Below are 12,885 nucleotides of genomic sequence, written 5' to 3' on the forward strand. Positions count from 1 at the left end.
CCTTGAATGTAACATTTAACCTCTGCTAAGTGTTGTTTATATCAAATTCTCAACACAAAATTGCCACCTTGAGTTATATTAAAGTGTTTTGGGAGTTCAAAAATGAAAACTAGTGTTAAATTGACTTAGCCATCAAAAGTTGTAATATTTTTATTCATGTGAGTCCAGATTGTGTGTATTGTATTGTATTGTAAGTGCAGCTAAAGCTGACAAGCATCCCAAATGGTATCATATTTCAGTCTGAACTAAAACACAGATGGCATTTGAACATGAGGTCAAAAACAGTTTAGTGGTTTCCACCATTTGAAACAACTTCACGGATCTGCCCAGAAAAACCTTCATCTGTGAACATCCTTTTTTTCCTTAGGATGTCACATACGATTTATGTTGTACTTTTCCATCTGCCTGACTGTGGCTTATATGGAATGTGATGGACTGAAGCCTCTCATTTCCTGGCATCATGTGCTTACTGGAAAAACAGAGGAGGACTCATGTTGGCTGAAGCATGAAAAGGGGAGGTTGGGCTTAAAGGGGGATGAAATGAAGTCCTCACGCTGTCAGTGTAGGGCATTGTGGGCATTAGCGCACACAGCGGCTGCTGGGAGTCTACAGAGGGCCTCGAGGACTACTTCATGCTTTTGTGTAATCTTGCTGTGCTGATTAGGATTTTCCTTCTGTTCCTCTTGGCAGCTTAAAATCAGCCTGTAATCCTGTTTCATCTTTTCTATTCCATATTTAGAGATGCACGACGATGGGTATCTGATTGTATGAAATGAATATTCAAGTGGGCTTTCAACCTCACTTACCCTCGCTTTCACATATATTTTTACACGCTTCAAAAAGTGCTTTTATTTCTTAAAATGGTGATAAAAGAAAAGGACTTGGTGGAGCTGCGTGGTTTTTTTAGTGTTCACCCTGCCAAAGCTTTGCTATTCATCAATCAATGACAAGGCAAGCTTTTAAGATGAAGAACAATAGCCACTGAAGTCCTTTAACGTCACTACCGTCTCGACTAAAAGCAAGTCAGCTCTATAGAAACCCTCAAGGTGGCCTAACCTGACACAGTTATTTCAAACAAGCCATGATACTTGTTGAGCATCACAAAGCCTTTTATAAGGCAGCATGACAGAAACACTGTATTGTCTTAAGCCTCTTCTCATCCAGCTATAAGGTACAATCTTCAATCCTTGTATTCTTAATATTATTCATGTCATTTCCTGGTATTCAAATCGTTTTCTTTCAGCTTTCTTTAAGTGATATAACATTTGTTGTACATATTTTCCCCTTTTACAACCATCCATGTCTTCTTTACATTACAAGGTAACATTTTGCACATCAGGCTGCTGTGTTTTAAAGGGTAGGAGTAGACTAATCCAGGTACTGACTACATCTCTGTTCAGAGCAATGTGGTGTTGTTCGTCCAAATGAGTATGATATTAAACTTTAATGCCATAAAAGGTGGATGTAACATTTAATCCAAAACAGATGAATGGGCACTACTCCCGGGGATGTAATGAACCAAATATGATGGTGTTTACGTCTCAGACATAATCACTGCAAGGAAAAGGAAGCCTTGGCTGAATGCTAACCACTGCATGTGCTGAAAAGCTGAAATCTGCTCTCAGGGTCATACTGTATCGCATGGCGTGATCAGACGATGATAGGCAATGACTGAAATAAAAACATGGATGCAAGCTAACTTCCTCCAGTTTGGCAAAACAGATGTAATAAACATCTGCCTCGAAGGACTCACCAAACGTTCAAACGTGGAATGGTATTCATCAGCAACGTATCAATTGAACAGTTCAGTCACATCACCAGAGCTGACTTCTTCCACCTCAAAAACAAAGTTCGTCTCCACCCATCACGCTGCTGATACTCTGATCCACACACATCACCAGAATTGACTCATCCAAAGTCTTCATTAAACTCCAGTACATCCAGAACTCTACTGCTCGCCTACTCACGCTCGCACTCCTGTCCTCCAGAACCGTTCAAGGTCCATCCCCCCCCCCACACACACACTCCTGTCCGAAGTCTCTTCTATTGTCAACCCCCCTCTTCCCAGCACTGACCTGAGGCTTTTCAGTTCTTACCTCCTCCCCTGTGGAACTCTCTCCCCAAACACTTCAGAGAATTGCTGATGTTGCTGTTTTAACACTTGTTTACATGCTATGTCTCTTTGAATGCGTTTTTTCTCTCTTTCTATTAAGTGATATTTGTAAAGTGTCTTTGGAAAGCACTATATAAAAACCCACGCTATCATTAGCTTTAGCATTAGTTGCAATTTGAGGACCAGCATCTTCTTCCCCAAGGACGTTTCAACATGTGTGGACAGGAAGCACCACGAATAAAACAATCCTGCTTTAAGTGGACAGTTTCTCTATCTCCTGAGCCCCAGCTGCCAATACCTAGAATAGAGAAACAATTTACCAACACAGTGAAGCAGACCTGATAGAAACTCCTGCAAAAGAAATACCAACAGCTCAGATGAGATCCAGCATCCAGCCAGCAGAACAAGTTGTTTTCAGTCCATTTATAGACTATGACAGCACTCAGAGGCCCCGCACACACACTCACTGTTTTCTGTTTGTGTTAGCTGATAAGACGCCTGCTGGTAGGTAGAGTTTCATCTAGAGTATCATAATGTCACCAGGCTTCATTGGAAGAATAACAAAGGTGATATCTCTGCTGTGGGAATTGTCAGTCAGGTGGACAATGCACGGTTGAAACTTATCAGCAACATTAATTAAAATCACCTTTATAAGTGTACCCATGTTTTAAATGCAAGCGGCAACCTCCGGTCTAAAAATATGAGTCCAATGTGGAAGTGCTAAAAACTGCAGTTCATCGAGGATCTGCTTGAGGCTGGCTCCGGAAGTACGGGAAACCACATACACACCAATTGAAAAAAGCCGATCTTTACAGCAGAAATAAACATGTTTACAGCCTGGTACAAAAGACAAGTGTAGTCTGGATAGCTCATTTCTGAGAGGCACACACTGTATGGGGGGTGAATTTTTTTCTAACGCAATTTTGAAGATATTGAGATTACGAGTCTTTCAATGAGAGGCACAGCTGACTTGATTGACAGGCGGGAACACTGTAGCTGTTGGCTAGGAGGCTCAAAGGCTGCCTCTTTATGTCACAATCACTCGACAGCAGCAATATGGCTGCCGCCGATTGGCCTCAAAACAGTGCTTCAGAAAATGTCGATACTACGTCCATATTTTAGAAAGTCTATGGTTAAATAAGACATTTCATTTTAATCCAAGAGAAAAACTGAAAGCATAGCCAGCATGGGTACCACAGCTTGTAGAACCCTTCTGCTGTGAGGCAGGTTAGGACATGAACGAAATGTAGTTATGGATTTTCCTTAACGCCCTGACAGTGGGAATTAAATTCACCGTAAAACAAGCTTGACTTGTGAAATTCATTGGAGTTTACATAAAGTCAGTTCTCAAGTACATAAGTTTGAAAGGTGTAGCTAAACTGAGTGAAAATAAAATATGTTAATGTTCATACAAACAGCATTATTTTAGTGAGTGTCTTGTCATGAGTTGCTTTGTGTTACGATTTTTATTTTGTTCCCTCTGTGTTAAATGTGGTCTTTCTCCCTGTGTTTCATGTCTTCTTTTTTTTATTCCTTGTGTGTGTTTTCTCTTGTGTTTCTTAGTTTGGTCTCCTGTGTTTCCTGTTTTTATTTTGTAGTTAGTGTCTGGTTTAGTTTTACGTCCTGTGTTTTCCCTCCTTTGTGATTGTCTACACCTGTGCCTTGTTGGTCTCCCCTGTGCCTCGTTATCCAGTGTGTGCATAGTCTCTGGCTGTTTTCGCAAACCGCCTACTACATACTACCCACAAACGTATGCAGTACTTAATGCATACTGTGTTTGAAGGTAGTGTGACTGCTCTGTTGGATCTGTTCTGCAGTATGCTGGGTCAGGCGTCGCTGGATTTCCGGTTTCTGGAAGCAGAAGTAAACAACGGCCAAGCTGATCGTGAAACTGCATCCACTTATAATTTAAAAAGTCAAGAAGGGGTTTGAATTGGATTTAATAATTGTCACAGCACCTAAAAATGAGTGCCCCCAGTTAAAATAGAATAAATAAGAAAAGTAGCGCTGTGCATTGTGGGAAACAGTACGCAAGGGACAATTATCCGCTGCATACTGAGAAATGTTCCCGAATCAGCAGATTTTGCTATTGTTCACATACTCCTTACTGAATTTTGGCAAAATCAGTGCGTACTACTAGTGAAGCAGGCGGTTTCGAAAACAGCCTCTGTGTTTCCTCCCTTCTGTGTCAGTTCATTGTGTGATGTGTCGTGGCAAGGTCACGGGTAAACCTCAGTCTGACTCTGATGTGCCGCTCTTTGAGTAAAGGGGTTCTTCTGGGACGATGGTCCTGAGGCCCACTACGATGAAGATCCCTCACAACTGTGTTCCTTCAAACATCAACTCCAGAGGTCAGGTCAGCAATCATCTTGGCAGATGACCTTTGACTACTTTCCTCTCCAAAGTTCTTGAAATGTTGCGTTTTCTACCACGCCCAGGTTTGTTTCTGACAGAGTGTGTCTCCTTGTTCTTTGTAATGATGCAACGTACAGCTGTTCTAGAAACTGTAAAACGCCTGGAAGTGACAGTATAGCCTTCCCCCTTATTATGAGCCTCCATTATCTTCTTTCTGAGCTGAAGACTGATTTCCTTTGTCTTTGGTATGGTAAGAGCAGTCTCTCTCAATAATGTGTTCAAGTGCCCTGTTTGGAGTCCCTTAAGTAAATCTCAATGCTGTTTGAATGCTCAGGTGTTGTTAGGAAACCAGCTGACTGCACAGGTGTGTTTTGAAAGCAAAAATTAACATGAGGGCTAATATTTTTGACCACCCCATTTTTCACTATATTTGATATAAAGCTATCCTAAAAAGGTATTTCACATTCCAAAATGTCCCAAAGCTACTAAAGAACACTGGTGAATGTTTGATCATTCTTCATTTCAAAAACCTCTAGCATGTGCTGAAGATAAGGTCATGGTTGGAGATTTATAATCATCATTACCACCTCTAAATGAACTGCCTGATCTGAGTGAAATTTGCTCTGTTTGCTCTACGTTCAGTAATAAGTATCCCCAAAAAATAATACTCAAGTAAAGTACAGATACTCAAAAAATTTACTTAAGTACTGTGGTGGGTTGAAGATCAAAAAAGCCTTGGAATTACTCGTGTACGTTCACTTGAAGAGGAAAAAACTCCCACAGGACTACAAAGTAAAACTGATAAAACAAATTCCTTTAATCCATAGTTTTGTTAAACAATTTTACTGGATGTTTCAAAGTTTTCCTAAAAAAAAGAATTATAATACGACGATAAAGAAACCATGTGGCTCGGTCCATGATTGATCCTCAACTGTCTGCCCCAGTCTCACCCTATGGACACACCCAAGAGCAACAGTGATATACAGCTCCCTCACAGAGAGAAACATCACCAGGCGCCACGTTTCCTGAGTCCAGATGAGTCCTGATGAGTGTTTAGGTACAGAGTGGAAATTGGACTCAGCGGCTCTGCATTAAGAGTTTTACATAAGACACCAAAGTTCCCTCTAAACTCCTCCTTATGTCTTTATTCTATTTTAAGGTAGCATTATCTGAATACACGATCTGTACATGATCAAATGTCTACACAAGAAGAGTCAAGATAATGTAATAATAACTGCAGGATCAAAAATCTGTTGTCCTGAACGGAGATTTGGGATCGAGTCAGATGAAAGGGATTTTGAAAATGCAGTATAAGCCAGGCAGCAGGGCCGCCCCTCTCCAGAGTAGGGACCTATGCATATTCTGGTATGGCTTGTGCAAACATGACAGAGTTCTACGTGCTGCATGTGTTCTGCATATAGGGGAGGTGCAAAACCTTTGCATATGACCATCAGTTAATAAAACAGCAGGCAAATGAATTATGAAAGTAAAGAAAAGTATGGAGAATGACTCAGGTGGAGTCATGGTCACAAATGCTCTTTATAAAATATGTATAAAGAATATCAGTATATATGTATGTATAAATGAATATTCATAAATAACATCATTATCATACTAAATGTCACCCATGTTCCTTCGCTTTCTCAAACATCAACTCGTCAGATGTACATCAGAGCCTCAGTTTGAGCTTTCACTGAGCCTGGATGTAATGAAAAAACTGCAGCTGCTCAGTAGGTACAGATCTTGATTGACCCTGAAAAGTTCTGACTGTCATCAAATCGTCACTTGCCCCAACACCGCTGAAATCAAACCCATCACCTCAACCTTTTCCAGCAGCATGCTGTGACAGCTCGATGCTTTCCATTTCACACTCAGTCCTCTTATCTCTCCCCCTCCCCCTTTTGATTCGGCCAGTTTTACTTTGAGTGATGATGTTTCATATCAATCAGTCTCTGTCTCCATATCAGCTACCCTCTCTTCAATCTGAGTCATGATTTTCAGCCTTTTGATTCGCAGTGGGTATGGTTGAATAATGGGGGGGGGGGGGGGGGGGGGGTTGAGATTCAGAGCCTCAGATCAAACTAAGAAAGCAGGGCAAGGCTGACAGCTTGGGGCTGCTGTATAAAGGGAGCAGTGAGGCTGCAAGAAGATGCTAATTCTTCCCTTCTCAAAGCAGAGATCCTTCTCTGAGCACAAATGGAGTCAATGACCCTCTCATGGGTAATCTAGTTCAGCTGAGCACTTTTAATAAAGCATATAATGATCCACAACCTGATGCAATATGCAAAAAAACATTGTGGAGAGGACAGTGCACCTAATTGTGATTAATTTGGATCATGTGTTTTGCCAAGGTTGTGACTATTACACTGTCTGCTGTTGTTGTATCCTCTTTGCACATTTCTCGATTGTTTATAATCTCATGGTCTCTTATCATTCCCTGCTGGGAAGAGGTGAACATGTTCTAATCGCCTTTTCTTCTTCACCCCCCGGCTCTCAGCACCCCTCTGAGGGCAGCCAGCATGATTGCTAATCCCTCTGCAGCTAATGAGGGCAGAAAGAATCAGGCCTGGGCCCTGACTTCTGCACACATTTCCATTTGGCTTCTCCAATTCTCAGCCTCACTGTCATGAATGTAATAACCTAAAATGCCCCTGAAGTGCACAGGGACTGAAGGCCAGAGTAAATAAATGGAGTGGAGATTAAGACCAGTCATAGCGGTCAACTTAGCAGAGGGAAAACTTGCAATAAAATCAGGGATGGAGATTTACATACTAATCAGAAGCATGTGAAACCAAGCTTTAACTTAATGCAGAGCGATCAAACATTATTTACATCACAACAAGAAAACCGTCTGAAGCCTTACTGGAATTATCCGTAATGACTACCATTAACAATCAGAGGCATAGTGTTTTGCTTGGTGGCTTGCTTCCTCTGCTGCCTTCAGTGAAACAAAGCTGTCTCTTACTGTACTGTTACAGTGCACACCAAGCCACTCTCCAATGCATGGTCAATAGAGCAGCTTTCAGAGAGAGACGATCAATGGCGTCCACATTTCCTGTCCACAACTCTGAGATGGGTTTCTGTCTACACATAATCACCAGAACTGAAGACAAGTCCATCCTGTTACATCCTCCCTAACATACATGAACAGCTGAGGTTCTCAGGGATAGATGTGTGGATTTTTCTTCTTTCTTTTATGTGGTTAGCTGATTACTAAAACAACATATTGGTCCTTCGGGTCAGGAACTCAGACATCCAGGAGAAGCTCAAAGTAGAGCCAGATGAGGTGGTTCGGGCATCTAGTAAGGATGACTCCCGGGCCTCTCTCTGGGGAGGTGTTTCGGGCATGTTACGTGGGACTTCCACCAGATCCGTGTCCGGTCCGTCTCTGATTCGCTGCAGTCCAGCTCCGTGTGCTCTCATCCATCAACACCCACCGGTTGCGTTTTCGGAACGCAGCTCGAAGCAGGACCGTCGGACAGCTGGAGTCATGTGACCGGGGTTTTCCCACGGCAACCACTAAATCAAGGATTCTCATCCTCCTCTCCTCATCCATGTTGTCTTTATCGTCCTCTGAAAACCTCTTACCTGAAGACTCCAGGCCTGCCTCTGCTCTCAATATTTTTTTTTTGTCATAGTTCAGTTAAAAACGATCTGACGATAACAGAGTGTTTTATTCTGAAAATTAACTGGGTTTTTATTTTGTTTTGGTGCCTGATTTCCTGTCCCACTCCATCTGCTCAGTGCTAAATTGATGTGTGGTGCTCCGGCATCCGGCAAAAATAGATGTCTTGCGTATCTGATCCGTTGCGTTCCGACCTGCCGGATCAGAGACGCAGCCGGAACGCTACGGAGCGGATCCAGTGGGGGTTAACACATTGACTGGAAGAGAAACCTATCAGATCCGGCGCTGTGACGGATTGGAGACGGACCGGACACGGATCTGGTGGAATTTGGCCTTCAGTCTTGGAGGAGGCCACGCGGCAGAACCAGGACACGCTGGTGAGACACTCTCTCTCAGCTGGCCTGGATGCGCCTTGGTATCCTCCCGGAGAAGCTGGTGGAAGTGGACGGGGAGAGGCTGCCCCCGCGCTCCGGACTTGGATAAGCGAAAGAAGATGGATGGATCGATCATATTGGTCATTATATATTTTTACTACTAACACACTAGTTTTTGCACTGTTTTAAACTGTATTTTATTATTTTCATTAGCTAACTTCTTATCTTTTTTTAGCTTTCCTATGTTTATCTGTTGTTGTCGATGCTAGGGTCTGAGAGAGAAACCCAATTTCAAATCCTCATTATGTCTAGTGCATACTGCAGTTTATTTGACAATAAAGAAGACTTTGACTTTTGACTTTGACTAGCCTACGTGGTGGAGATCATTGATACTAACTGGTGTTGGGGTTAATCCAGGGAGCTGGTAGTGTTACAGGACTGATTGAGTGAGAAGAAAATGCCAACAAAGAACCAACGGGGAAGAGGATCTAAAACGGGTGCTGCTGCTACTTTCTGCATCTGTTAAAAATGCTAAGAGAGCGGACCCATCGCTTTATGTGCTACTTGGAAAATACTCATAAGATATTTGGTTGTTTCATGTGTTTTTGCTTGGTTTGCAGTAGTCGCCATTCAGTTGTCAGTTGTAGTAGTGGTCAAAGCACTGGCTCAAACTGCTTGAGGTTCATGCCCTCCGACCAATAAGAACAGAACCTGTAGCTACATTTTGCACTAGCAGAAGTGTGAGATTGCATTTCCTGTCAATCTTGTATACAAGGAATCACAGTAATCTATCCGATGATACACAAGCCAGTGTGACCTTTCCAAGATCATACCGAGCAAACATGATTACAGCTCTTGTCACTTGTCAAAAAAAAGGTCACTGTCAGAAAATAATCAGACGTTTCAGGCTACTGCTTTGATATTCACACCGTCAGAACCGGTCCGTAAATAAGGGATGTACTTCAAGGACAAGATACATATCAGGGCACTTTACCTGTCCATACTTTTCACAGGCTTTAACTGGAAATCTGTGTCTAGAATCTGCAAAACAATAACATCAAACATTTTCAAAGCTGCTGCGAGGATCTTTCTGTTGGTGTTGGTGTTGGTTTTGGCGCCCCCTGTGGTCAAATTTGTTAATTTATTTCTGTTGATTTTGTCCTGTGCACGCCAAGGCAGTATTTTCTTACAAAAGCTCCATCTTACTTTCTTTAAACTGTTAACTGTAAACATATAACTCTTTGGATATATATTTTTTAAATTGTAAAGACATGCCGTTTCTTCAGTGGGCTGTCAATCATAGTGGTCTGATACCTACCCCCTTGTAGAGTTATCAGGTGTCAAAATCTAGGATATGTAGGTCGTAGGGCATCAGTATCAAAACACTCAATCTGTTTCACAACCGGTTATAAACTCTCACAGGGGCTTTTAGAGAACATTTAAAGGAACAAGAGTATCCATGGGTGGAGCCTCTTGGGGAACCACAAGTTGACAGATTTATCAGAAGTATAACAAAACATAAATAAAAAAAAGCTTCAATAATACTGTTCTTCAAGACTTGGGCTGTTTACCTGATGTTAACCGAAGTTCATGTGATGAGTTTTTGGCTAGTTGTGAAACAGACTTAGATTAATGCTGTTTCTTCTAGACCAGGGGATCCCAAACTTTTCAGCCAATGACTCCCAAAATATAGGTGCCAAATACTTGCGACCCCCACTGTCCCTCAAATTGACTTAATGTGCCTTAATTTAGCTAGTCTGCAGAAAATAAGCCTTCCTATATGAGCATGTGGCGGTTATTCCTGTGCTTTTATGAATTGACCGCTGCGACTGATGCCTTTGGTAACTAACTGTTCATGAAGCATAAACTTAGGAGTCATCTACTAAAAAGAAAGGCAGTAAACTCATTACAAACTCAAGCAAATAAGACCATCAGCATGGTGACTATTTCTAAGGTTGTTTTTGAATTGATTATCTGCACACTGCTGAAACATGCCAATTTTAACATTTTCCATCCATGATAAGTGAAGCATTTGTTTGTTTAAAGAAGCAGGATAAGATATTTGATATACACGACTCACACATGTACAGGAAAAAATAAACAGTTACCTCTTTGTCCACAGGGGGCGTCCAAACTGACACAAACTGAACGGTTCTTACTGTTTTTTGTTTTTTTCTTTGTTTGGTTAAATGATTATCCTACCTGGTGATTTAATAAGATTCTATGATGTGGGATCAGTTGTCTCAAAAGATCCCATAAGGGGGTGCTGGTTTAGCTCAGTTGGTAGAGCGGGCACCCATGTACGGAGGCTACAATCCTCATCACACTGGTCTTTTATTTTTTTATCAATTTCAAGTCCCGGGCATTTGATTTGGTGCATGTCATCCCTTCTCTCTTTCCCTAGTTTTCCAGTCTCTCTCAAGTCGTCCTATCAAAATAAAGGCAAATAGGCCAAACAATCATTTAAGAAAGGAGCAGAATAGGAAAAGGGACAATAGGTTATTCTTTGTTCTCTCTAAGACGTTCATATTTTGGCTCTGATTTTTTTCTCATCTGGCATTGAGAAGTATCTCTGTGTCTTTGTCATGACAATCTGTCTGCAGTGAGTCTCTGTGTTTTGGGTTCTGGAAATAGACTCAAGGCCGAGCCCAGAACAATAAGAAAAACATCAAGGGAAACTACTGTTTGCCAAACATGCCGAGTCGTGATTGTAATGGTCAACATAACCCGAAATGGATGAAGTGCAGCAGTTTGAAAGGAAACAGAACTTGACAGTGTATACCGTTTTGTCAACTGGCTCTTTTTCAGAGACTGGCGAGCATCCTGCACAAAAACAAAAGACTTGTACTTCCAACGAATTTCAAAAGACACTTACCTGAGTTTATTCAAAAGCTTCTTATCTACAGGTTACAGCACAGAGGCCAAACTTCAGCATAAGGAACTTAATTTACACCAAAGTGAAACAAGAACAAGAGATTTTTAATTTGGTGCAATCATGCTTAACTAGAAACACATGTTGAAGAAGAAGTCTTGTAGGAGACATTATTCAGCCTGTTTCACATCTGCTATTCCACAGCTTCAAAGAGCGTTGATTAATAAACATGCCATTTTTTTCATTTCAGTTGCATAATTCTGACTTTTTTTGTATCATTTGAAGGCTCCAGTGGATGTTGCAATCTAGAAAATGTAGAAATGTTGTAAGAGGAGGAACTTGTGACAGAAAGGACTGTTGTAACAAATGTTGCCTCACCTGGACAGTTACAAATCTAACTGAAAAGTAAATGTTTTATCCAAAATGAGATTTCAACGACAGCAGGGTTCAAAAAGAACATCCTGCTCCTCAAGCACTCACCCTCGTAAGCACTGACAAACCTTCTGACTCTGTGGAACATGAAAAACATTCGGATGACATTTCTATTTGACATTTTTTCTTCAGATACTGGTCTCCTGCAACATTTTGTTGAAATCAAAGTGTTTGGGTTGCTTGCCTCATTTCTGTGCAACAAATCTTTCCTTTTCACATTTCCTGAGAGCAGAGCTTTGAAAAGAGGCCGAGTTTATCTCTTTTGTAGTCTTCCTGACTCCCACATATTCTGCCCTCTCCTTTTGGCTGTCCCTAACCTCCCCCACCCAGTATCTTGACACTCCTACACAGCTGCATGCGTAAGATGGTCTTGAAAAGTTAGTGAATGTAGCTCCCTTCATGTCTTAAAAACCCAGTGGGTGAGAGGACAGAGTTATCCTTTAATGAGCTCTTTAGGATTAACCAGAACAGATATAAACCTAATGAGACTTTTGAGAGTCTGCACCAAGTATCTGTATCTGAGCTCATGGAACATTTACTATCTCAGATGCAAGGAGAAGGACTGCCTATCTGAGGGAGTTCACATTAATGGACAAAAACGGAAATTTCTTTCAAATTCAACCCGTTTACGATTAGAAATGTGTCGCTGCAACATTAGTATAATGGTACAATGCTATAACATATGGCTAAATGCCAAAAAGCAGCACAAAGATGAAAGCAAAAGACACATGCAGATCTAATAAAAGGCAAATGGTGGAGAGTCGAACCCTGTCTGCTGTATTGGTGGACCACTATTCTCCTCCATGACAGAACAGGCAGCGGTTAAGTCAACGTCTGCTGGCAAACAATACCCCTGTTTCCTTTTCTGGTCTTGTATGACTTAAAACCAATCAAGCAAACATACCCTAGGTTGTGGATTAGAGGTTTTATCTGGTGTGGATGAAGTGACCTCTTGGTCTCATCCAGCTTTACTGTAACAATCCTTTGGGGGTTTCTAGAGAGGATAAAGTAAAACAGGACAACATCTTTCTTTAATCCTGCACATGACATTTTGAAGGCGTTGATCAGATGGAAATCTCTGAATCTGTTTTAAACCAGAGTGTCGAGGTTGCTC

The sequence above is a fragment of the Notolabrus celidotus genome, chromosome 1 (assembly GCF_009762535.1).
Source record: "Notolabrus celidotus isolate fNotCel1 chromosome 1, fNotCel1.pri, whole genome shotgun sequence".
Lineage (NCBI taxonomy): Eukaryota > Metazoa > Chordata > Actinopteri > Labriformes > Labridae > Notolabrus > Notolabrus celidotus.